This window comes from Ahaetulla prasina, chromosome 6 (genome assembly GCF_028640845.1).
Source record: "Ahaetulla prasina isolate Xishuangbanna chromosome 6, ASM2864084v1, whole genome shotgun sequence".
Taxonomy (NCBI): Eukaryota; Metazoa; Chordata; class Lepidosauria; order Squamata; family Colubridae; genus Ahaetulla; species Ahaetulla prasina.
Window position 1 is genome coordinate 110,315,223 of NC_080544.1, and position 24,272 is coordinate 110,339,494.

Sequence of the window (24,272 nt, forward strand, 5' to 3'; positions counted from 1 at the left end):
CTTGATGAACGTATCTTTTCTTTTATGTACACTGAGAGCATCTGCACCAAGACAAATTCCTTGTGTGTCCAATCACACTTGGCCAATAAAAATTCTATTCTATTCTATTCTATTGCACTATATTACATTATTCAGGAACCAATAATGCTGGAAACTTGGGAGAGAATTTGGGTTAGAAATGTTAAATTTACGCAAGCGTAGAATTTAAGGGAAAACTTTTATAAGATGTTTTATAGATAGCAATTAGATCCTAAGAAATTATCATGTATGTATCCAGATATGCAAGCGAAATGTTGGAGATGCAATTGTGATGATGCTACATATTTTCCATGTATGGTGGACTTGTAAGAAAATTAAGTCTTTCTGGATAAAAATTTGGTGGATTATGCAGAATGTTTTGAAGAAGAAGATTAAGTTTCAACCACAATTTTTCCTTTTAGGGATTACGATGGATTATACAGTAACTGATATTAAATTGATTTTGAACTAGATAATAGCAGCAAGATTACTGATTGGACAGTACTGGAAGAAAAAAGAACTACCCACAATAGAAGAATGGATATTGAAAGTTTCTAATTTGGCAGAGATGGCCAAAATCTCAGCCTTTTTGAAAGACAATACTCAAGAAAAATATTTAAACGAATGGAAGAAATGGATTGACTATATTCAAAATAGATATCAGACTAAGAGATATCAGACTGCCTTTGAATGAAGGACGTAATTTTTGATTTTAAAGGAGGAAGTCAGGATATGCGAAAGAGAAGAACTATAATTGTGTTAGACTTTAAAAATTGAATGTATGAATGTTAGTTTTTTGAACTATACCTTGTGTTTGCTCCGGGAAGTTTGGGGGGGAGGGGGGTTTTAGAGGGGGGGAGGGAGGGGGGAGAAAAATTTATTTGTTTTTGTAAAACTTTTCAAATAAAAAAAAATTTTAGATTGGAGTGCACCTCATTTTTATATTGCACTATAAACGGAGGATTTAATTGGACAATTCACTTTATAATTACTTTTCTAGATCTTTGGGAAGGTGATTTTCCAATCTTAGGGTCAACAAATTGCAGTCTTGCCTTATTTTATGGATACTTAACCACAGTACTTATATGTTACCCTTGCTTGGCAACATACAAGTAGTCCTCAAGTTACAACCACAATTGAGCACCACATTTCTGTGGCTAAGCGACATAGTTGTTATGTGAGTTTTGCCCCACTTTACGACCTTAGGCAGTTGTTAAGTGAAGAAGTGCAGTTCTTAAAATTAGTCACACACGGTTGTTAAGTGAATCTAGCTTCCCCCATGGACTTTGCTTGTCCAGAAGGTCACAAAAGGGGACCCGGGACACTGCGACCGTCAGAAATACAGATAGTCCTCGACTTACAACCACAATTCTGTTGCTAAATGAGACATTTGTTAAATGAATTTTGCTCCATAAGTGTAAAATGGTCAAAACTCAACACATTTTTTTCCAGGGATGTTATAATTTTGAATGGTCACTAAATGAAGTGTTGCAAGTCGAGGACTACCTGTAGTGCTATGCTTTGTTTTAAAATTACTAAAACAAGAGGATGTCCATCTCCGCTGCTTCCTCATTACAACTAACTGTAATCTCTTGGTGGGACATGTTTTTGCTGCCATTTAGTCCAGGCGGTCCTCGACTTATGACCATCAACTGAGTCCAAAATTTCTGTTGCTAAGCAGGGCAGTTCATAAGTGAGTTTTGCCCCATTTGGCAACCTTTTTGCCGCAATCGTTCAGCAAATCACCACAGTTGTTGAATGAATCCTGTGGTCATTAAGCAAATCTGGCTTTCCCCCATTGTCCGAAAAAAGCTGGGAAGGGTCCAACAGGTGATCACGTGACCCTGAAAGAGTGCAACCGTCATATGTCTAGTTTAATAAAAACTATAAACAACTGGGTGTGTCTAGTTTAATAAAAAGAAGGACCAGGGGGAGACATGATAGCTGTGTTCCAATATCTCAGGGGTTGCCACAAAGAAGAGGGAGTCAAACTATTCTCCAAAGCACCTGAGGGTAGAACAAGAAGAAATGGGTGGAAACTGATCAAGGAAAGAAGCAACTTAGAACTAAGGAGAAATTTCCTGACAGTTAGAACAATTAATCGGTGGAACAACTTGCCTGCAAAAGTTGTGAATGCTCCAACACTGAAAATTGTTAAGAAAATGTTGGATAACTATCTGTCTGAGATGGTGTAGGGTTTCCTGCCTGGGCAGGGGGTTGGACTAGAAGGCCTCCAAGGTCCCTTCCAACTCTGTTGTTATTATTATTATTATTATAAATACAAGTCAGTTGCCGAACGCCCAAGTGTTGACCACATGACCATGGGGATGCTGCAATGGCCGTAGTAGGTCTGCAAAACGGTCATAAGTCACTTTTTTCTGGTGCTGTTATAAGAACTTTGAACGGTCACTAAATGAAAGGTTGTAAGTCGAGGAGGACCTGTAAACCTCTGGGTGGCTCAACAGGCTAATGCAGTCTGTTATTAACAGCAGCTGCTTGCAATTATTGCAGGTTCAAGTCCCACCAGGCCCAAGGTTGACTCAGCCTTCCATCCTTTATAAGGTAGGTAAAATGAGGACCCAGATTGTTGGGGGCAATAAGTTGACTTTGTATATAATCTTTCTGCGCCAACTCAGTAAGCTCAAACTGCCCAAGGAGCTGCTGATCCAATTCTACAGAGGAATTATTGAGTCTGTCATTTGCACCTCAATAACTGTCTGGTTCGGTTCTGCAACCCAACAAGAAAAACACAGACTTCAGAGGATAATTAGAACTGCAGAAAAAATAATTGCTACCAACCTGCCTTCCATTGAGGACCTGTATACTGCACGAATCAAGAAGAGGGCCGTGAAAATATTTACAGATCCCTCACATCCTGGACATAAACTGTTTCAACTCCTACCCTCAAAACGACGCTATAGAGTACTGCACACCAGAACAACTAGACACAAGAACAGTTTTTCCCCAAAGGCCATTACTCTGCTAAACAAATAATTCCATCAACACTATCAAACTATTTACTGAATCTGCACTACTATTAATCGTTTCATAGTTCCCATCACCAATCTCTTTCCACTTATGACTGTATGACTATAACTTGTTGCTGGCAATCCTTATGATTTATATTGATATATTGATCATCAATTGTGTTGTAAATGTTGTACCTTGATGAACGTATCTTTTCTTTTATGTACACTGAGAGCATATGCACCAAGACAAATTCCTTGTGTGTCCAATCACACTTGGCCAATAAAATTCTATTCTATTCTATCCTATTCTATCCTATTCTAATATACAAATAGAATGAAGACTATTGCTTGACACAGTGTAAGCCGCCCTGAGTCTTCGGAGAAGGGCGGGATATAAATGCAAATAAATTTTTTTTAAAAAACTGGGTTCCAATCACCAAAAGAGGAGATTCTTCCTGCTCCAGAAAACATCACAATTGTTTTGGCACAACCAGCCAAAACTGAATGGACGATCGCGCATACAATTCGAGGATGGTTTAATTTTGGCTGGTATGTGCCAGCTGTGAATTTTTTTTCTTCTGGATCAGAAAGCCTTAGCAACCATGCCTGATGTCTTGATCCCTTTGCCACACAGACTTCTGCAATGCACTCTCTACTTGGGACTGCCCTTGTAGACTAACCCAACTGCAGTCAACTCACAACACGCTTTTAGCATCCCCGCCCCGGTGTGTTGTGTCTGCGCCCCCCTGAGCCAGGCCCCCTGCCAGAAAGTGACTTGGAAAGTGAGGGGGAAGGGCCATCAGGACTTATCTCGGGAGCACCGGCTTCCCCGGCTCAGCTCCAGGAGCCAGAGGCAGGCCAGGTGGAGGAGATAACGAGGCCTCCGTCCCCTGACTCTTTCACACCCCCCAGGCCACGCCTCCAGACCCGGCTGATGGCAATCAGGCCTGGCTGGACCCTAGGTTTCGTAGGCAGGAGAGGCGGGAACAACAGAAGCAGGGGTGGGGCAGGCCTAGGAACTCCTGAGTCATGGAACCACACCCCACAGGATATAAAAGCAGCAAGGGCTGCTATGCCTCTTCGTAGCAGGCAAATCAACTGCTTAACTAGAGCTGAAATACTGTTTGTTCCTGGGTGACTCATTGGCATCAAGGGAGATAACAGAGACACTTGGCAGACGCTCGCTAGTTTGCTGCCAGAGCTGATAGTGCCGGCTAATTAAGCCATCGCTCGGATGGAGGCGAGGGGGGACAGAACACGGTGCCTCATTCGCTGCCAATCATTTTCCACGCCCAAATAGGATGCTAACATTTCTCTACAAAGCCAGACCCAACGCAGCAGCCTGTTCCCATCAGAGGTCATCCGCTCCAATCCACATTTCAGCTTGTTTGACCGCCTCAGAAAGAGAACCTTTAGTCTACATTTTGAGAGTGGGACGAGGGCATAAAAGTCCCCTTATGACTTAGAGCCGCACCACCCAATAGAGACCACCATGTCAATATTCTGCCAGCAATTAAAAAGTATTCGGTGTGGTTGAGAATTTATGCTATGCTGGCCCTTGATTGCCACTTTGGTTGGAAATCGTAAAAATGTCACTATGATTGGAAGTGTGAATACAATGGCATTGGTTTGAATTACGGAGGTTTTGGGTATTTTATCCCTGCTTTGTCTCCTTCGAAAAGGACAATACACACATTTTTCTACACAATGTAACATTTAAATCTCCATATGGTCTACTCTACGTCATCTCCTGTCCCAAAGCGGTACACACAATTTCTTTGGCAACAAGAGCCAATTTGGTCTGTTGATGAAGGCATCAGATTAGAAGCAGGAGACGGTGAGTTCTAGTCCTGCTTAAAGCATGAAAGCCAGCTGGGTGACTTTGGACCAATCACCAGGAGACAGGGAGTTCTAGTTCTCCCTTAGGGATGAATGCCGGCTGGGTGTCTTTGGACCAATCAGCAGGAGACAGGGAGTTCTAGTTCTGCCTTAAGCATGAAAGCTGACTGGGTGTCTTTGGACCAATCACCAGGAGACAGGGAGTTCTAGTTCTGCCTTAGGGATGAAAGCCGGCTGGGTGACTTTGGACCAATCACCAGGAGACAGGGAGTTCTAGTTCTCCCTTAGGGATGAAAGCCGGCTGGGTGACTTTGGACCAACCACCAGGAGACAGGGAGTTCTAGTTCTGCCTTAAGCATGAAAGCTGACTGGGTGTCTTTGGACCAATCACCAGGAGACAGGGAGTTCTAGTTCTGCCTTAGGGATGAAAGCCTGCTGGGTGACTTTGGACCAATCACCAGGAGACAGGGAGTTCTAGTTCCGCCTTAGGTGCAAAAGCCACATCGGTGACTTTGGGCCAACCACCAGGAGACTATGCGTTCTAATCCCGCCTTAGCCATGAAAGACGGCGGGTCCCTCTCTCTTAGCCCAACCCACCTCACAGGGTCATTGTTGTGGGTAAAAAAAAAAAAGAAAAGGAAGATGGCGTATCAGATACCTTGAGTTGTTTGTCATAACAATAAAACCAAGGATGCAAGTCAATCCATAAAAAATGTGTTCCCAGCAGCCCCCTGCAGAGGCTGCCTTTTCCTCTCTTCCAGATCTAGCCCCAAAGGCTGGGATTTCCCAGTGGTCTCCCTTCCGCTTCCCCTACCCACCCATCCACCTCCAAGTCAGCTTTCAATCTCGCCATCCTCCAGGGCAGGGGTCCCCAACCTTTCGGACCTCAGGGACCACTAAATTCATAATTTTAAATCCCGTGTACCGCTAATATGATCTGTCTAATGACCGGCTGGGTGGGCGTGGCCAGGTGGTCATGTGACTGGGTGGGTGTGGCCTACTAAATGTCACTCACATCAAGGGGCACCTCGCCAGCCTCTACTCACCCCTCCCCTGCCAATCACTCCTCGCCACCCCACCCAGGCTCCTTAGGGCCCCAACGGGGAGCAGTTGTTGAAGCTAAGCAGCCACCATAAGAAAAAGTTGTCAAAACAGCTCAGTTCAAATTGGATCTGACCGAGAAGGAGGCTTAGCAGAAGCACCTCACTGAGGACTAGGAGCATAGGCTTTCCAAGCAGAGGGAAGACCTACAGGAGTGCAAGGCTAGGTACCGGCGCCTGGAGGCTCAGTGGGCTGAGATGGTCAGCCAGTTCCAGGCCATGATGCAGCCCCACTGGAACGAGGCCCTCCGGCTCTTTGCCACCAGCAGCATTTCCCTCCAGCCTTCGCCCAAAGCCCCTCACCAGGAGGCTGAAGCAGACCCCAAGTCGGAATTTCTGCCCCCCTTCAACCCACACAAAAAGACCCCGAAGGGGGAGACTCTCTGCGGCAACACAAACGTTCATTGCACGTATCCAGCCCAGGGGCCGCAGTTTGAGGACCCCTGATTGAGTGCAATATAAAAAAAATGCAAATAATTTTTCTGGGGACTGTAGGAATTTAGCACCCACCCCCCTCCTAGAAGAGTGAAATGTTTTAGAAAATATTTAGAAGGGCAGAGTATATTTCCCTGGATGAGAAATGGAGAAACATGTTTTAAAGACAAAGCAGCTTCCTGACTCCCCCCCCCACCTTTGTCAATGGGCCATTAAAGCCTCAGCCAAGCTCACTCATTTCCCCCCCACCTTTGTCAATGGGTCAGAGGTAGAAACTCATTCTCCCCATCTTTGTCAATGGGCCATTAAAGCCTCAGCCAAGCTCACTCATTTCCCCCCACCTTTGTCAATGGGTCAGAGGTAGAAACTCATTCTCCCCACCTTTGTCAATGGGTCAGAGGTAGAAACTCATTCTCCCCACCTTTGTCAATGGGCCACCATCATCTGCAACATAATAGGACCCATCTAGCAACAGAAACTCACCACATGACACCTGGGAAGATTACATCAGCCAGCAAGGATAGCTACGACCCCCACCCCCTGGGAGTCTGACAACCAATCAGGACACTCTTCCTGTGCCCCAGGAAATTCAAAGCTCAGAAAAAGCATAAAGCCAGGGAGCGCACAGGATCTCAGCCCCTTTTCTGTTCAGGAACTCAAGCCATGTGATCCTGGCCACCATTAAACCATCTTTCCAAGCAGCCTCCATGTTTCCAGTGTCTTTGTCCCCACTTGGAACTGAACCCAGATGGATATTTCTTCCAACAGGACCACCAACATTTTCTCTGCTCCAGGGATCTGCCACCACCTGAGCTGCCCTGGATTGCGGCTGGGCTGGGTTGCCTGGAGAGCCTCTGCAACCCCCCCCCACCCCACACACCCAACCCCACCCTCCCCCCTCCCCCACCGCCCACCCACCTCCCCCAATTTTGCTCATTGCATTTTTTAGATGGGGGAGCTGCCATCTCCATCTATACCCCCTTATTTGAAAGGGGGCCGTTTGAAGAGGAGGGGAATTTGGAGGGGAGGGGGAAAAAAATAATTCATCAGGGGGTTTGCAGGGAAGCCTATGAGGGGGGGGGCTCTCTTCCCACCCACCCACCCACCCAAATATAGCATCGCCTGGCAGCCTGGCAAGGCTTCCTTGTGGGGGAGGGGAGGGGCTAGGTAGCCCACCCTGGGGAGGGGGGAGAAAAAGGGGGGGAGAATGGAAGGAGAATCCCGCCCCCCCCAAAGTGCCAGCCCCAATGGGGCAAAGGGAGCCCCCCACCCCACAACTCACCTGCCCAAACTCCGCACTGGCCTCGGCACCGGCTTCAGCTTCCCCACTTCCGGTTTGCCTCTCCTTCCGGGTCACGCGGGACGGGCTTCTACGGGTCGCGGGAGGGAGGGAGCGGCCTTCCGAAGCTCCAAGAGGGAAGAGCGAAGTCCGGAAAGCGTCGCTCGCTCGGCCGGCCGGGACTGCGGCGCATGCGCGCGCCTGGCTCCTGGGTTTCTCGCGGGCGCGCCTCTCGTTTGGGGTGACCTGAAACCGAGAAGAGTTTTGTTTTGTTTTTTGATACGTGTAGGAATAAAAAAACCAGAGCTTTATGCAGATTTAATTAAAGAAAGGGCTTCGTGCATATAGAAGTGAGAAAAAAATTATGCATGTATAAATAAAAAATTATGCATGTATAAATAAAAAATTGTGCATATATAAGTTAAAAGAAAATATGCATATATAAGTAAAAAAAATGCATATATAAACAAAAATTGTGCATATATAAATAAAAAAATATGCATATATAAATAAAATTAACGCGGAGGTATCCAACCTTAGCAACTTTGAAAAGACTTGTGGTTTTGATTTAAATCTTGGCAGAGCATTTTAATCATTCTGGTCCTACGCCTTTTTTATCAAAGGGCAGGTTGCAAATATAGCAAATAAATACAGATTATTACAGCATTTCCCCCGCGGTTACGCGAACAAACTCGGTTGCAGAATTCCAGGGTCCTCGGACTGTCATTTGCAACCCTCCTAAGGAGCTTCTGACAAGCAAAGTCCGGGGGTGGGAGGGGGAAGGGGGGAGCCAGATTCCCTTAACGGCTGCGTGATTCATTCAACCACTGTGCTGATTTGCTTAACAATGGCAGAACGGTCGTAAAGTGGGCCATGACTCATTTAACAACTGCCTTGCTTGGCAATGGGAGATTTTGAACTCAGTTCTGGTCTTAAGTTAGAACAATTGATCAGTAGACAAGTTTCCCTCAGGGAAACTGCTCCAAGGCTGGAGGTTTTTAAGAAGAGATTGGACAACCATTTGTCTGAAATGATATAGGGTTTCCTGCCTAAGCAGGGGGTTGGACTAGAAGACCTCCAAGGTCCCTTCCAACTCTATTATTCTATTCTATTCTATTCTATTCCATTCCATTCCAATTCTATTCTATTTCTAATTCTAATATTTCATATAGAATTAACTGTCCTGTCACCCAACAAACACCTCCCCTCCAGTTTTATTCATTGCAACAATAATAGAGAATACATTATATGATAAATGCATAATAAAAAACATTTGTAACAATAACATTTCATATTGTAATTATGCATTTATATCCCGCCCTTCTCCGAAGACTCAGGGCGGCTTACAGTATATAAGGCAATAGTCTCATTCTATTTGTATATTTTTTTACAAAGTCAACTTATTGCCCCCAACAATCTGGGTCCTCATTTTACCTACCTTATAAATGATGGAAGGCTGAGTCAACCTTGGGCCGGGCTTGAACCTGCAGTAATTGCAGGCTACTGTGTTCTAATAACAGGCTCTAACAGCCTGAGCTATTCCGGCCCTTACGTGCTAGTCATTGCCGGGGGCGGTGCTCATCTCCGTTTCAAAGCCGAAGAGCCAGCGCTGTCCAAAGACGTCTCTGGTCATGTGGCCGGCATGACTCAACGCCAAAGGCGCACGGAACGCTATTACCTTCCCACCAAAGGTGGTCCCTATTTTTTCTACTTGCATTTTTTACGTGCTTTCAAAACTGCTAGGTTGGCAGAAGCTGGGACAAGTAACGGGAGCTCACCCCGTTACACGGCAGCACTAGGGATTCGAACTGCTGAGCTGCCGACCTTTCGATCAACAAGCTCAAGGTCCTAGCCCCTGAGCCTATTTAAAGGAGTACTTTTCCATTGAATGAATATTTTTTGTCAAAGCATCTTCTAACAATATATTGGAAATATCTGAACAAGAAATATCCTTCCTATTGAATTTTAAAACTGAAACAACAACATAAGCGAATAAACTTGTAAATAAAATTATACATAGTTGGAAATTATTAAATAGATAATGAATTAATAAAATGTGCTCACCTGTGTTTCATTGAATATTCACTGAGAAAGAAGTGAGTCTAATGCGTGTGTGTGTGCCGTGTCGTGTTTCGGTAAGAAGTAAACAAAGCCACTTGCGCACGGCATACTCTCTCAAAGCAATTCTCCTGTGCGGAGCGCATGCGTCTCATAATTGCGCCTCGCTGCACTGTACCGAGCCTTGACGAATCATCATGTCGAATACAAATACGTCACATCACGCGCAACGGATTGGATCAGCATCGATCGAATACGGAGATTTACAGATTCGTCTTCAAATACCGAAAAGGAGGACATGTAGGAGGACACTTTTCGAGAGAGGACAGAAGTTACAAAAGAAGGACTGTCCTCCCTAAAGGAGGACGATTGGTCACCTTAAAAATGATGACTGGATTCCCACACTGGAACCGGTCATAAAGTCACTATAGTCAATGGCAAAATGATTTATTTATTTATTTATTTACTTTATTTATTTTTGTCGCACCGTATATATAAGCAAAAGCACGAAACAACTGTACAACACATAAGCATATATATATATAGAATAGAATAGAATTTTTTATTGGCCAAGTGTGATTGGACACACAAGGAATTTGTCTTGGTGCATATGCTCTCAGTGTACATAAAAGAAAAGATACGTTCATCAAGGTACAACATTTACAACACAATTGATGGTCAATATATCAATATAAATCATAAGGATTGCCAGCAGCAAAGTTACAGTCATACAGTCATAAGTGGAAAGAGATTGGTGATGGGAACTATGAGAAGATTAATAGTAGTGCAGATTTAGTAAATAGTCTGACAGTGTGGATGGAATTATTTGTTTAGCAGAGTGATGGCCTTCGGGAAAAAACTGTTCTTGTGTCTAGTTCTGGTGTGCGGTGCTCTATATTGTTTTGAGGGTAGGAGTTGAAACAGTTTATGTCCTGGATGCGAGGGGTCTGTAAATATTTTCACGGCCCTCTTCTTGATTCGTGCAGTATACAGGTCCTCAATGGAAGGCAGGTTGGTAGCAATTATTTTTTCTGCAGTTCTAATTATCCTCTGAAGTCTGTGTTTTTCTTGTTGGGTTGCAGAACCGAACCAGACAGTTATAGAGGTGCAAATGACAGACTCAATAATTCCTCTGTAGTATGAGTATGTAATATGAGTATGTAATAACTATATTAATTGGATATAACGAAGGAAAACAATAGGACATTATTATTATTATCATGAAACAAACGGTCACATGTTGAGGACTGCTCGTATAAAGGAAAAGTGAGAAAACAGACATCAAGTTAACTCAAGGAAAGATGGAGAGTGAACTGGAAGAAGAATGTAATTTATTTACATTTTGTTTTGCTCATCAGAAGGCTCGGCAGCTGGTTATTAAAGGGAAAACACGAGCCAGCTACAGGAGGTAGGCGTAAATCTCAGGAGATTTCAGATTGCCCTTGGAGATTGGGCTCGATAGCCAACTGGAAACGCCAAAATAATTATTTCCTCCCAAGTCAACAAGTTTGGGAGAGTCCAGAGCCGAGCCTGAGGAATGATCATCAGACAGGACAAAGCAGTTCTATCGGGTGAATCGTCCAGATTTTCCAGTTATGTCGCTGGTAACATGGATGGAGGATGTTACCGTAAATAATTCAGGACAATAAAAGAAAGTTGGTTTTGGCTCCTGTAGAAGAAAGGACGTTTTTGAGATCCTGTAATTTCTGTTTCTCTAACTGTTATTCGTTTCTCCATCAGCTTATTTAGAATAGAATAGAATAGAATAGAATAGAATAGAATAGAATAGAATAGAATAGAATAGAGTAGAGTAGAGTAGAGTAGAGTAGAGTAGAGTAGAGTAGAGTAGAGTAGAGTAGAGTAGAGTAGAGTAGAGTAGAGTAGAGTAATATAGAACAGAATAGAGTAGAGTAGAGTAGAGTAGGATAGAGTAGAGCAGAGTAGAGCAGAGCAGAACAGGGTAGAGTAGAATAATATAGAATAGAATAGAGCAGAGTAGAGCAGAGTAGAGCAGAGTAGAGCAGAGTAGAGCAGAGTAGAGTAGAGTAGAATAATACAGAATAGAATAGAATAGAGTAGAGTAGAGTAGAGTAGAGTAGAGTAGAGTAGAGTAGAGTAGAGTAGAATAATATAGAATAGAATAGAGCAGAGTAGAGCAGAGTAGGGTAGAGTAGAGCAGAGTAGAGCAGAGTAGAGTAGAGTAGAATAATAGAGAATAGAATAGAATAGAATAGAATAGAATAGAATAGAATAGAATAGAATAGAATAGAATAGAATAGAATAGAAGGGACTGTGGAGGTCTTCTAGTCCAACCCCCTGCTCAAGCAGGAGATCCTATACCATTTCAAGACAAGGGACTGTCCAATCTCTTCTTTAAAACCTCCAGTGATGGAGCACCCACAACTTCTGGTGGCAAGAAGTTCCACTGGTTAATTGTTCTCCCTGTCAGGAAATTTCTCCTTAATTCCAGGTTGCTTCTCTCCTTGATTTGTTTCCATCCATTGCTTCTTGTCCTGCCCGAAAATGCTTTGGAGAATAGACTGACCTCCTTCCTCTTTGTGGCAGCCCCTCAAATACTGACATACTGCTATCATGCCACCCCTAGTCCTCCTTTTCTCTAGACTGGCCAGACCCAAAACCTGCAGCCGTCCTTCATATGGTTTAGTCTCTGGGCCTTTGATTTGCGGCGTTTCCTTGTGGTTTCCAGCCACATCCCACCAATTGGATAAAACGGGTTTGTTGAACGACCGCAACAAAAAAAGTTTGTAAAAACACACAACGGTGGCCCATTTAATGATGACAACGATGATCAAAATTCTAGGCTCGGTTATGGTTGTAAGTTGAGGGCTACCTGAATCCTGCCTTCCAATAACCATTTTTGCTATAAACCACTTTGACCCCTTGAATAAAAATCCCCCCAACTCCATTTCTCTCCTATAACCAACCTGCCTTCCATTGAGGACCTGTACAATGCACGAGTCAAAAAGTGGGCTGTGAAAATATCTACAGACTCCTCGCATCCTGGACATAAAACTGTTTCAATTCCTACCCTCAAAACGATGCTATAGAGCACTGCACAACAGAACAACTAGACACAAGAACAGTTTTTTCCCGAAGGCCATCACTCTGCTAAACAAATAATTCCCTCAACACTGTCAAACTATTTACTAAGACTGCATTACTATTATTCTTCTCTTCCCTCCTATTACCTATTTCCATCTACTTATGGCTATAACCTTGTTGCTTGTATCTTTACGATTTATATTGTTTCATTTAGTTTCCTAGCAGGATTTGATTGCTTATTTAGTATCCTATGACTATCACAGTGACAATAACAGACATGGAAGGGACCTTGGAGGTAGTGGTGGGATTCAGCCGGTTCGCACCACTTCGGGAGAACCGGTTGTTAACTCTCTGAGCAGTTTGGCAAGCTGGTTGTTGGAAGAAATCATTAGGGCAGAGAACCGGTTGTTAAATGACTTGAATCCCACCACTGCTTGGAGGTCATCTAGTCCAGGGGTCACCAACCTTTCGGACCTCAGGGACCACTAAATTCATAATTTTAAATCCCGTGGACCAGTAATATGGATTTTTTTTTTAAAAAAAGTAGCATTTAGTGCAATATAAAAAATGAAAATAATTTTTCTGCAGACCACCACTATTTTCTCATGGACCACCGGTGGTCCACAGACCACCAGTTGGTGACCACTGATCCAGTCCAACCCCCTGCTCACGCAAGGAGTAGACCTGTACTAAGGATTCGAACCGTTGAACTGCCAACCTTTCTGATCGACAAGCTGAGCGTCTTAGCCACTGAGCCACTTAGTCACCAAGCGTTGCATCTTACAATTCTTGAGGAATGTATGTTTTACGTACACTGAGAGCTTAGGCACCGAAGACAAGTGTGTCCAATCGCACTTGGCCAATAAAGAATTCTATTCTACAACAACAACCTTGTGAGGTAGGAAGAAAGAGATTACTTTATTTTTTATTTTATTTTTATTTATTTATTTATTTTGTCACAACATCATATAAAAAGATTTTATAGTATATAAACATATATATGAGTAAATATTGGGAGGTATAAGCATCTATATATATATAGGAAGAAGAAGAAAAAAACAATAGGACAGGAACGGTAGGCACATTTGTGCGCTTATGCACGCCCCTTATGGTCCTCTTAGGAATGGGGTGAGGTCAATAGTGGAAAGTTTTTGGTTAAAGCTTTTAGGATTATGAGAAGAGACCACAGAGTCAGGTAAAGTATTCCAAGCACTGATGATTCTGTTACAGAAGTCATATTTTCTGCAATCTAGATTAAAGCGGTTAACATTAAGTTTAAATCTGTTGGTTGCTCTAGTATTATTGCAATTGAAGCTGAAGTAGTCTTTAACAGGAAGGACATTACAATAGATGATTCTGTGAGTTAAACGTAGGTCTTGTCGAAGGCGACGGAGTTCCAAGTTTTCTAAGCCTAGGATTTCAAGTCTGGTGGGATAGGGTATTTTATTGTTTTCAGAGGAATGGAGAACTCTTTTTGTAAAATATTTCTGGACACGTTCAATTGTATTGATGTCAGAGATGTGGTGAGGGCCGTGGTGGCTCAGGCTGTAAGATAGCCTGTTATTAAAACACAGCTGCTTGCAATTACTGCAGGTTCTAGTCCCACCAGGCCCAAGGTTGACTCAGCCTTCCATCCTTTATAAGATAGGTAAAATGAGGACCCAGATTGTTGGGGGGGCAATAAGTTGACTTTGTAAATATACAAATAGAATGAGACTATTGCCTTACACACTGTAAGCCGCCCTGCGTCTTCGGAGAAGGGCGGGATATAAATGTAAATAAATAAAAAAAAAAAACAGGCGAGCTGTATTCTAGAATTGGTCTAGCAAATGTTTTGTATGCTCTGGTTAGTAGTGTAGTGTTTTTGGAAAAGACTTTTTGGAACTTTGGACTGAGGGCTGAGTTGGAAGTTAGTTCCAGTCTCTTAACCACTATATAGTTAACCAACTGGTGGTCTGTGGTATCACTATATACCTTATTTTTTAGCACTGGCTGTTGTGTCTTCAGAATACTTCAGCCCTAGACAAGTTCCAGTCTGGGCACAAATGACACATGGTCCCTGCCATCTTCCCCTGGCTAATTATTTCATTTTATTCATGATTTAATTCCCCACTGGTTATAAATAAAGTTGGTTAATTAGCTCCCCACGTGTGCAATCCATGTTTGTTTGTTTTTTTAAAAATACAGACAATCCTTGACTTGCGACCACAACTGAGCTCAAAACTTCCCGTTGCTAAGCAAGGTGGTTCTTGAGTGAGTTTTGCCCCATTTTGCGACCTTTCTCGCAACAGCTGTTAAGCGGCTCTGCCTCCCCCACATTGACCTGTCACAAATACTTGCCAGTTGACAAGGGCCCAGATTTTTTTTTTTTAATTGAAAAAGTTTTAAGAAACAAAAACATTTTCCCCCTTTTCCCCCCCCTCCCAAAACCCTTCCCCTCCTCCCCCGGCTTCCCGGGTCAATCACAAGGTATTGTTATACATAAACCAAACATAGAGTAAAATTTTCCCTTCTAATCCAATTAACCTCATCCAAATCTTTTCATCTCCTAACCCCTCCCCATTACATAAAATAATATTTCCTAATTATTCAAAGGCAATCTGATATTTCTTAATCTGATATCTGTTTTGTAGATAATCAATCCATTTTTTCCATTCAATTAAATATCTTTCCTGCGTATTGTCTTTCAAAAAAGCTGAGGTTTTAGCCATCTCAGCCAAATTAATGACTTTCAATAGATGTACTTGAATTTATAGGATTTGTTAAAGTAACCACTACATCGTCGGCAAAAGCTCTAACTTTGTACTCATATTGTCTAATTTTAATTCCCTCTATTTTCGTTAATTCTCGTATTTTATCTAATAATGGTTCCAGAGTCAAAACAAACAATAGTGGTGATAAGGGGACATCCCTGTCTCGTTCCTTTCGCAATCTTAATAACTTCTGTCAAACTACCATTTATTATAATCTGAGCTGTTTGCTCTCCATAAATCACTTTAATTATTCTAACAAAACAATCTCCAAATTGCATTTTCTCCATTAATTTAAATAAAAAGGGGCCCAGATTTTTGATCATGTGACTCTCTAATCACATTACCGGTAGTCCTCGACTTACGACAGTTCATTTAAGTGACCGTTCAAAGTTACAACGCCACTTGAAAAAAGGTGACTTATCACCGTTTTTTTCACCCTTACGACCTTTGAAGTATCCCCATGATCGTACGATCAAAATTCAGAGGCTTGGCAACTGACTCATACTTACGGCCGTTGCTGTGTCCCGAGGTCACGTTGATCCTCCTTTGCGACCTTCTCACGAGCAAAGTCCATGGGGAAGCTAGGTTCACTTAACAACCGGGTTACTCACTTATCAACTGCGGTGATTCACTTAATAGCTGTGGCAAGGAGGGTCGTAAAATAGGAGGAAAATCAATTCACAAATATCTCACTTAAGAAATACTTTTTTATTATTATTATTATTTTTATTATTATTATTTTAATTGTCACGACATTATATACAAGCACATACATTGAAAGGAAACAATAGGACAGGAACGGTAGGCGCTTTTGTGCACTTATGCACACCCCTTACGGTCCTCTTAGGAATGGGGTGAGGTCAATAGTAGAAAGTTTTTGGTTGAAGCTTTGGGGATTTGGGGAAGAGACCACAGAGTCAGGTAGTGTGTTCCAAGCATTAACAACTCTGTTACAGAAGTCATATTCTCTGCAGTCAAAATTAGAGCGGTTAACATTAAGTTTGAATCTATTGTTTGCTCTTGTATTATTGCGATTGAAGCGGAAGTAGTCTTCAACAGGAAGGACATTGCAATAGATGATTCTGTGTGTTAAACACAGGTCCTGTCGGAGCCGGCGGAGTTTTTGGGCTCAATAGAATAGAATAGAATAGAATTTTTTATCAGCCAAGTGTGATTGGACACACAAGGAATTTGTCTTGGTGCATATGCTCTCAGTGTACATAAAAGAAAAGATACCTTCATCAAGGTACGACATTTACAACACAATTGATGGTCAATATATCAATATAAATCATAAGGATTGCCAGCAACAAGTTATAGTCATACAGTCATAAGTGGAAAGAGATTGGTGATGGGAACGATGAGAAGATTAATAGTAGTGCAGATTTAGTCAATAGTTTGACAGTGTTGAAGGAATTATTTGTTTTTGTTTTTTTTTTTTTTATTATTACTTTTTTTACAACAAACAAACAAAAAAAAATACATTATTACACCCTTGTGCTATACATAAAAGGAAGATTTGGGTCTTCGGATATATCCTCATGATTGCCAAAATCCACGTTCTCGAGGTACAGGTACTGAAGCGTCCAATGTTCCAAGCGCAAAGTCCACAAATGGTTTCCAAGTCTTCCAGAAAATATCTTCTTTATACACACCACTTCTAATTTTAATATCACATGTCATTTTATCATTTAAAGCTAATTTCCACATTTCAGAATTCCACTCTTCTATTCTAAAAATCACATCTAGTTTCCAATATCTAGCTATTATAATTCTACCTATTATAATCATAATTCTAATCAATTCTTTTTCATATTTTGTTAATTCTATTTCCTTAATTACCAACAATAATATAGTATCCACTCTCAATGTTATTACTTTCCCCATCATTTCAAATATCATTTACTCCAATTGTTGCCAAAACTTCTTTACCTTATCACAATTATACCACATATGTTCATAAGTCCCCAATTCCATCTCACATCTCCAACATTTTTACTAGTTTTTATCCATTTGTGACAATCTTACTGGAGTCAAATACCATTTCAAACAACTTTATAATTGTGCTCTTTAATCCTTATAGATAAAGTTCTCATAATTCTACTCTTCCAATTCACATTCCAATCTGATTCTGGTATTTCAATATTAAGATCTTTTTCCCAATTTGTCCTCATCACTCTTTGTAATTTTTCATCAGAATTTATAATCTTATAAACCCTACTAACGAGTCCCTTTAGCCCAATTTCATCTTTCATAATCCGAGATACTAAATATTCAAATTCAGTTTCACATCTATTTATTGAATAATTTTCCTTTAGTTTTTTTGTCCATTTTTCTATCTGTATTTTTTCAAACCAACTTAACCCTAATTTTTCAATAATTTCTTTATTCCTCCTTTCATTTCCCATAACTTTTATCCAATCTCTAATAATTTCTATATTTTCCTCTTTAATCACTTCATTCGTTTTATATTATTTTTAATTGGCCAAATTCAGTTGTCTCCCCCAAAAAGATTATATCCGGAATTAAAATTTTAACAAATTTGTTCCACATTTTACTTAATCCCTTTAACCAATAACTTCTACTTACACATTTTAAATTTGCTTTATCTAAAAACCACCTTGATCCAAATTTCTCTATATCCCTTAACTCTAAATCTCTCCAATAATTATCTTCACCTTTAAGTATTTTTACCACTATCCGGATACCATACGCACAGTAATAATTAAATAATTTGGGGATTCCTAATCCACCTTCCTTTTGATTTTGATACCACATTTTCTTCACTAATCTGGGTCTTTTGCCACCATTGCAAAATTTATCCAGTTTTTTCTGATATCCTTCAATATCTTTCTCTGTCAAATTTAGTGGTAGCATCTCGAATAAAAAGTTGAACTTGGGCAGCAACATCATCTTACACATTGCAATTCTACCAAACCAAGACAACTTTAAAATTTTATATTTATCTATCTTCTTCTCAATTTCGTTAATCACCACATCATAATTAAGTTTTTTCAATTCTTTAACCTTAAGTGAAAGCACTATACCCAAATATTTCAATGTGTTTTAATCCTTATCCCAAATTGCTCTTGCATATTCTCAGACTCATTACCATTACTATCCATCAATAATTCTGACTTTGACCAATTTACTTTCAATCCTGTCATTTCTTCAAATTCTATCAAATGCTTATATATCTTTTCAAATCTTTCTCTACATTTTCAAAATAATTAAAGTATCATCCATACAAATTTATCTTATACCCCTTATATCCTTCTAATTCTTCATCTTTTTCTATCATTTTTGTCAATATTTCCATAGCCAATAAAAATAATGTTGGGGACAGGGGACATCCTTGTCTCGTACCAGCTTCTAATTTTATCTCTTCAGTTAATATTCCATTCACCTTCACTCTTGCACTGCTCTTTTGGTACAATTTTGAAATAACATGTATAAACTTATTACCAAAGCCTAAAGCCTCCACAATTACTTTAATTGTTTCCCATTGTACAGAATCAAAAGCTTTAAAAATATCCAATGATACTATACCAATTTTATCACCATTATATTCAGCTACATCTATAATATTTAATACTCTTCTAACAATATCACTCATGTATCTACCCTTCACAAAGCCTACTTGATTATAACTTATATATCTATCTATAAATCTATTTAATCTATTACTTATAATAGCAGTAAATATCTTTGCATCCTGATTAATTAAAGAAATGGGCCGATAGGACTCAATCCTTTCTAAATCTTTATCTGGTTTAGGAATTAGGGATATCACCGTTCTATTCCATGACGAAGGTACTTCCCCACCATGTAATATTCCATTAAATAATTTTTGCAATCTTGGTATTATTAATTCTTTAAATTCTTTATAAAACTCAATAGGTAATCCATCCTCACCTGGAGCTTTCCCTAATTTTAATTTTTGTATTATTCCATTAATCTCATCTTGTGTTATATCTTCTTCCATCAATTCCTTATATGTTTGATCAATTTTCACCACATACTTTTCTAAATAGCTTTGCAATTTTCCCCGATTAATTGGTTTCTTTGAATATAGTTTCTGAAAAAAATTTCTAACCACTTCACATTTCTCTAATTTTTTATAACATCTTATACCTCTATCATCTATCAAAACTCCAATTTCTCTCTTCTCTCTTTTATCTTTCGCCATCTTTGCCAATAATTTAGAATTTCTATTACTAAATTCAAAAAAATTCCTATTTAAAATCTCAAATTTCTTTTACTAACTCTGTATCTTCTTCTATCATTTTATTTCTTAACATATTAAGCTCCTGAAGAATTTTTTTCTTTAGTAAGCAAAATTGATTTTCCAATTCTTTAATCTGATTTTTATCTCTTTCCATTTTAATTTTATAATTTTTATATTTCCTACTTGATAATTTAATACTCTCCTCTAAACACCGCTTTCATCGCATCCCAAACAATTTCAAATTTAACCTCCCGTTATCATTTAATCTCCAACTTTCCTCCAGTTTTTAAGTATCCATTTTTATCCTTTTCATTTTATACAATTTCTCGTCATATCTCCAATAGCTTCTTTTTTCTCAAAATTAAAATCTAAGTCCACCATAACTTCTGCATGATCAGAATCTTTAAATTCCCACATCTACCTTATCCACATTATTCAACAAATCTTTAGAAAGAAAAATATAATCAATTCTAGAATATGTATTATATATCTTAGAAAAAAGTGTATACTCTCTCAATTCCTTTAACCTCTCTCCACACATCAACCACGCCATTTGAAGCATCCACATATTTAAAATCCCCATTTTATTTGCTCCTCCACAGCGGGTGGGATTAGTACTATCTATTTTATCTCTGATTAATTAAAATCCCCAGCCACAATTACTTTCCTACACTTTCATTCTCCAAAATTTTGTTATTTTTCAAGAAATTCTCTTTGTTTTCATTCGGTAAATATAAATTAACAAGTGTCACTTTTTCCTCATTAAGATTTCCAACAATTATTACATATCTTCCATCTTCATCCAAAATTACCTTATGTTTTCAAAGTACACCCTATCTGATATCAGTGTTGCAACTCCTCTAGCTTTTGAAGTTCCAAATGCTTTTCATATATTTGCATACCTTTTATATACATTCTATTTGAATCTTCAGATTTCTGATGGGTTTCTTGTAAAAATAAAATGTCTGGCAAATCCTTTTAATCTTAAGCTCCAATCTTCTTCTTTTAATCTGATTCCTGTACCCTTCACATTCCATGACATTATTTTTATAACTCCCATTTAAAATATAAATTTTTAATCCTATCCCGCATCTTCCTTTCTGTGCCCACCACCCGACATTAAACTACCATATTTAACATATAAACAACAATAAGAAAACAGAAAAAACAAAACAAACAAACAATAAAGTACAAACAATCTTCTTCCCCACATCCTCATCGGTTTCGCCTCTATAAAGAGAATGGGGAGAGGGACGTGCCAATGCCGGGCCACTTCTTTCGGGCTGTCTATTTAAATTCATCACTCAAAAAAAAGATAACGATGACCGCATTCAGCTTCATATTTTCCAAGACTCTTATCTGCTTCTTCTCTACTGTATCCTCACGACTCTTCTTCTGTTCAACCAACACAGGTGATATTTCTTTCCTCTTTAACCCTTTGGAGTCTTGCCTCCAATAGCCCCTTTTTCTTCTTCTGGGATTGATGTTTCCGTATGTTCCACCCATCTGAAGCATTTGATCTTTTATCTCCATTAAATCCTCCATCTCAATCAGTCCAAGCTCCCGTAAATATAATAATGCATCTATATCTGGGGTGATTGTACGCATCCTTCCTTTATAAAAAAATTTCAATTGTTGTGGTGGCCTCCAATTGTATTTAATTCCATTATCCCTCAAAACTTTTGTGATTGGTTTTAAAAAAAATCTCCATGCCCTTTCTTCTCTTGATATATCCGGGAAGACTTGAATAGTCTTCCCTTCGAACTTCAAAGCATCTCCCAACTCTCTCACCTTGGCCATAACTTCCAACTTATCACCAAGATTTGCGAACCTGACAAGCACATTTCTGTTAGAACCATTTTGCCTTCTATATCCAATTCTAAAACACTTGCCAGGTCTGCTATTGTGAGCGTAAGTTGCGTATCCAAATCATTAATCCATTTCAAAACCCGCTGTTTCAATTTATACTCCTTTTCTTCTGAGATTCCTCTGATAACTAAATTATATTTCCTCATCTCTTCTTCCAAAAGACAGATTCTCTTATCTTGCTGCTCATTTTATAAAATATTTTACCAATTTGCCGATCTACTTTTACTTCATGCACATGCATCTGCTCCATTTCATCTTTAATCATTATCATTTCCTCTTTTGTTTTGCAAAGTTTTCATTCATCTCTTGCTTTAAATTCTGCATTTCAGATGTCAGTTTCAATGTCAAATTATCTATACGCTCTGATAGTCCTGCTATTTTTTCCCCAATTTTATTTAAAGCTGCAGCAAGTTGCTGCGTTTCTGAAAGTTGTTGAGTCATTTTGAAAAAAACCAAAAAATTTCCCAAACTAGGATTCCAAACCAATTTTACAGAGGGTCTTAGTGAAGATCAAAGGACGACTGTCTTTTAATTGAAGCGAAGCGGCTTATTTGCACTGTTATCTCTCAAGTTCAAGGATTCTCCACAAAGAAACACAAAACTTCACAGCTAACATTAATCAGCGCCATTTTTCCTCCACGGCAGCAAAGCAGAAAGGAAGACAAACCAACTTAAACGAAGCAAAATCCTTTTTTTTTTTTTTTTTGTAATATAAACAAGCTATTAATTTGCTCTCCAGAGAAAAAAAAAATAAAGAAAAAATTAGCTCAGTAAAATCCTCTACACTTGATCTTAGCCAAAAGGCCGAGAAGCGATAGCCAATAGTTCTCAGTAAAATCCTCTTACTACCAAACAATCCAATAAAAAATCAGTTTCTCTTCTCTTCAATTAAATTCTTCTTGGCTGAACTTCCGGAAGGCTCAAAAAAAAAAAATTCTTCTCATTATCAAATTCAGTCCTTCACTTAGCCTCAGCAATAGAAAAAAAAAATTTTTTAACACAGAACAGGATAGTTAATTTTGGAAAAACAAAACACAGCAATTTATTCCAACTTACTTATCTTGTCTGCCGGCTTCGGTCAACCCACGCTGTAGAAACTCCTTAATTCAAGCCGTTTCAGATGACCTACCAGTTTTAAATTCAATCTGCTGGGCTGTTAACACTTTCAGTTCATGATTTATTACTCCACAAAGAAACACAAAACTTCACAGCTAACATTAATCAGCGCCATTTTTCCTCCACGACAGCAAAGCAGATAAATTCTTCTTGGCTGAACTTCCGGAAGGCTCAAAAAAAAAAATCTTCTCATTATCAAATTCAGTCCTTCACTTAGCCTCAGCAGTAAAATAAAAATTTTTTAACACAGAACAAGATAGTTAATTTTGAAAAAACAGAACACAGTAATTTATTCCAACTTATCCTGTCTGCCGGCTCGGTCAATCCACGCTGTAGAAACTCCTTAATTCAAGCCGTTTCAAATGACCTACCAGTTTTAAATTCAATCTGCTGGGCTGTTAACACTTTCAGTTCATGATTTATTAACTTTCGTCCATAACAGTGCATTCCAAACGGCATAAATTCTCATAAATCTTCATTAATAAGCCCTGTGAAGTGAAGGAAAGGTCCTTACCCCACCACGGTCATGGCCACGCCCCTGAAGGAATTATTTGTTTAGCAGAGTGATGGCCTTCGGGAAAAAACTGTTCTTGTGTCTAGTTGTTCTGGTGTGCAGTGCTCTATAGCGTCGTTTTGAGGGTAAGAGTTGAAACAGTTTATGTCCAGGATGCGAGGGGTCTGTAAATATTTTCACCGCCCTCTTCTTGATTCGTGCAGGATACAGGTCCTCAATGGAAGGCAGGTTGGTAGCCATTATTTTTTCTGCAGTTCTAATTATCCTCTGAAGTCTGTGTTTTTCTTGTTGGGTTGCAGAACCAAACCAGATAGTTATAGAGGTGCAAATAAATTGTGGTCGTAAGCCAAGGACTACCTGTATTAATTTTATTAATATATAATTATATCTAATTATAAATAAATAACAGTTCTTCGGTGCTCTCGGAACTTGCTTGTTCTCTTGAAGACGTTTCGTTACCCAACTAGGTGACATCATCAGTGCTAGTAAACAGCAAACGGCACTCCTTAACTAGCACTGATGGTGTCACCTAGTTGGGTAACGAAACGTCAGCAAGGAAACAACCAAGCTCAGAGAGTACCAAAGACCCTCCATTTCAACCCTGAGCTACAAATATTATATATCCTGGACATATACCGTATATACTCGAGTATAAGCCGAGTTTTTCAGCACGTTTTTTGTGCTGAAAACGCCTCCTATATACTCGAGTATATCCTTATTTCGAGGTTTTTTTCTTCTTTTTCACATTATACCGGATGGCGCAAACTTGGCGGGCTTTTGCATTAGCTGGAAGCCCTGCGGTGCAGTGAGAGGCGGGCGGGAGCCGCCAGCCTTCTCGGCTGAGGGAGGGAGGGTTTCCCCGACCGGTAGCTGCCTCATTTCCCACCCTCGGCTTATACTTGAGTCCCCAGTTTACCCCAGTTTTTTGGGGTAAAATTGGGGACCTCGGCTTATACTCGGATCGGCTTATATTCGAGTATATACGGTATATCAAATATATATATATATGACAATATATCAAACCCTGTTCC

At 39.9% G+C, this 24,272-nt stretch overlaps 1 protein-coding gene and 1 pseudogene across 1 annotated transcript in view; both read right to left on the reverse strand.

Moving 5' to 3' along the window:
- Positions 1 to 7,830, reverse strand: part of DIS3L2 (DIS3 like 3'-5' exoribonuclease 2) — a 290,966-nt gene extending 283,136 nt beyond the window's left edge. The window contains exon 1 of the mRNA XM_058187337.1: positions 7,644 to 7,830. The gene's annotated coding sequence lies outside the window, so the exon portion shown is untranslated. The remainder of the gene's footprint in view (positions 1 to 7,643) is intronic.
- Positions 7,831 to 22,291: 14,461 nt separating this feature from the next.
- Positions 22,292 to 22,427, reverse strand: LOC131201570 (U2 spliceosomal RNA; annotated as a pseudogene).
- Between the last annotated feature and the right edge of the window lie 1,845 nt (positions 22,428 to 24,272).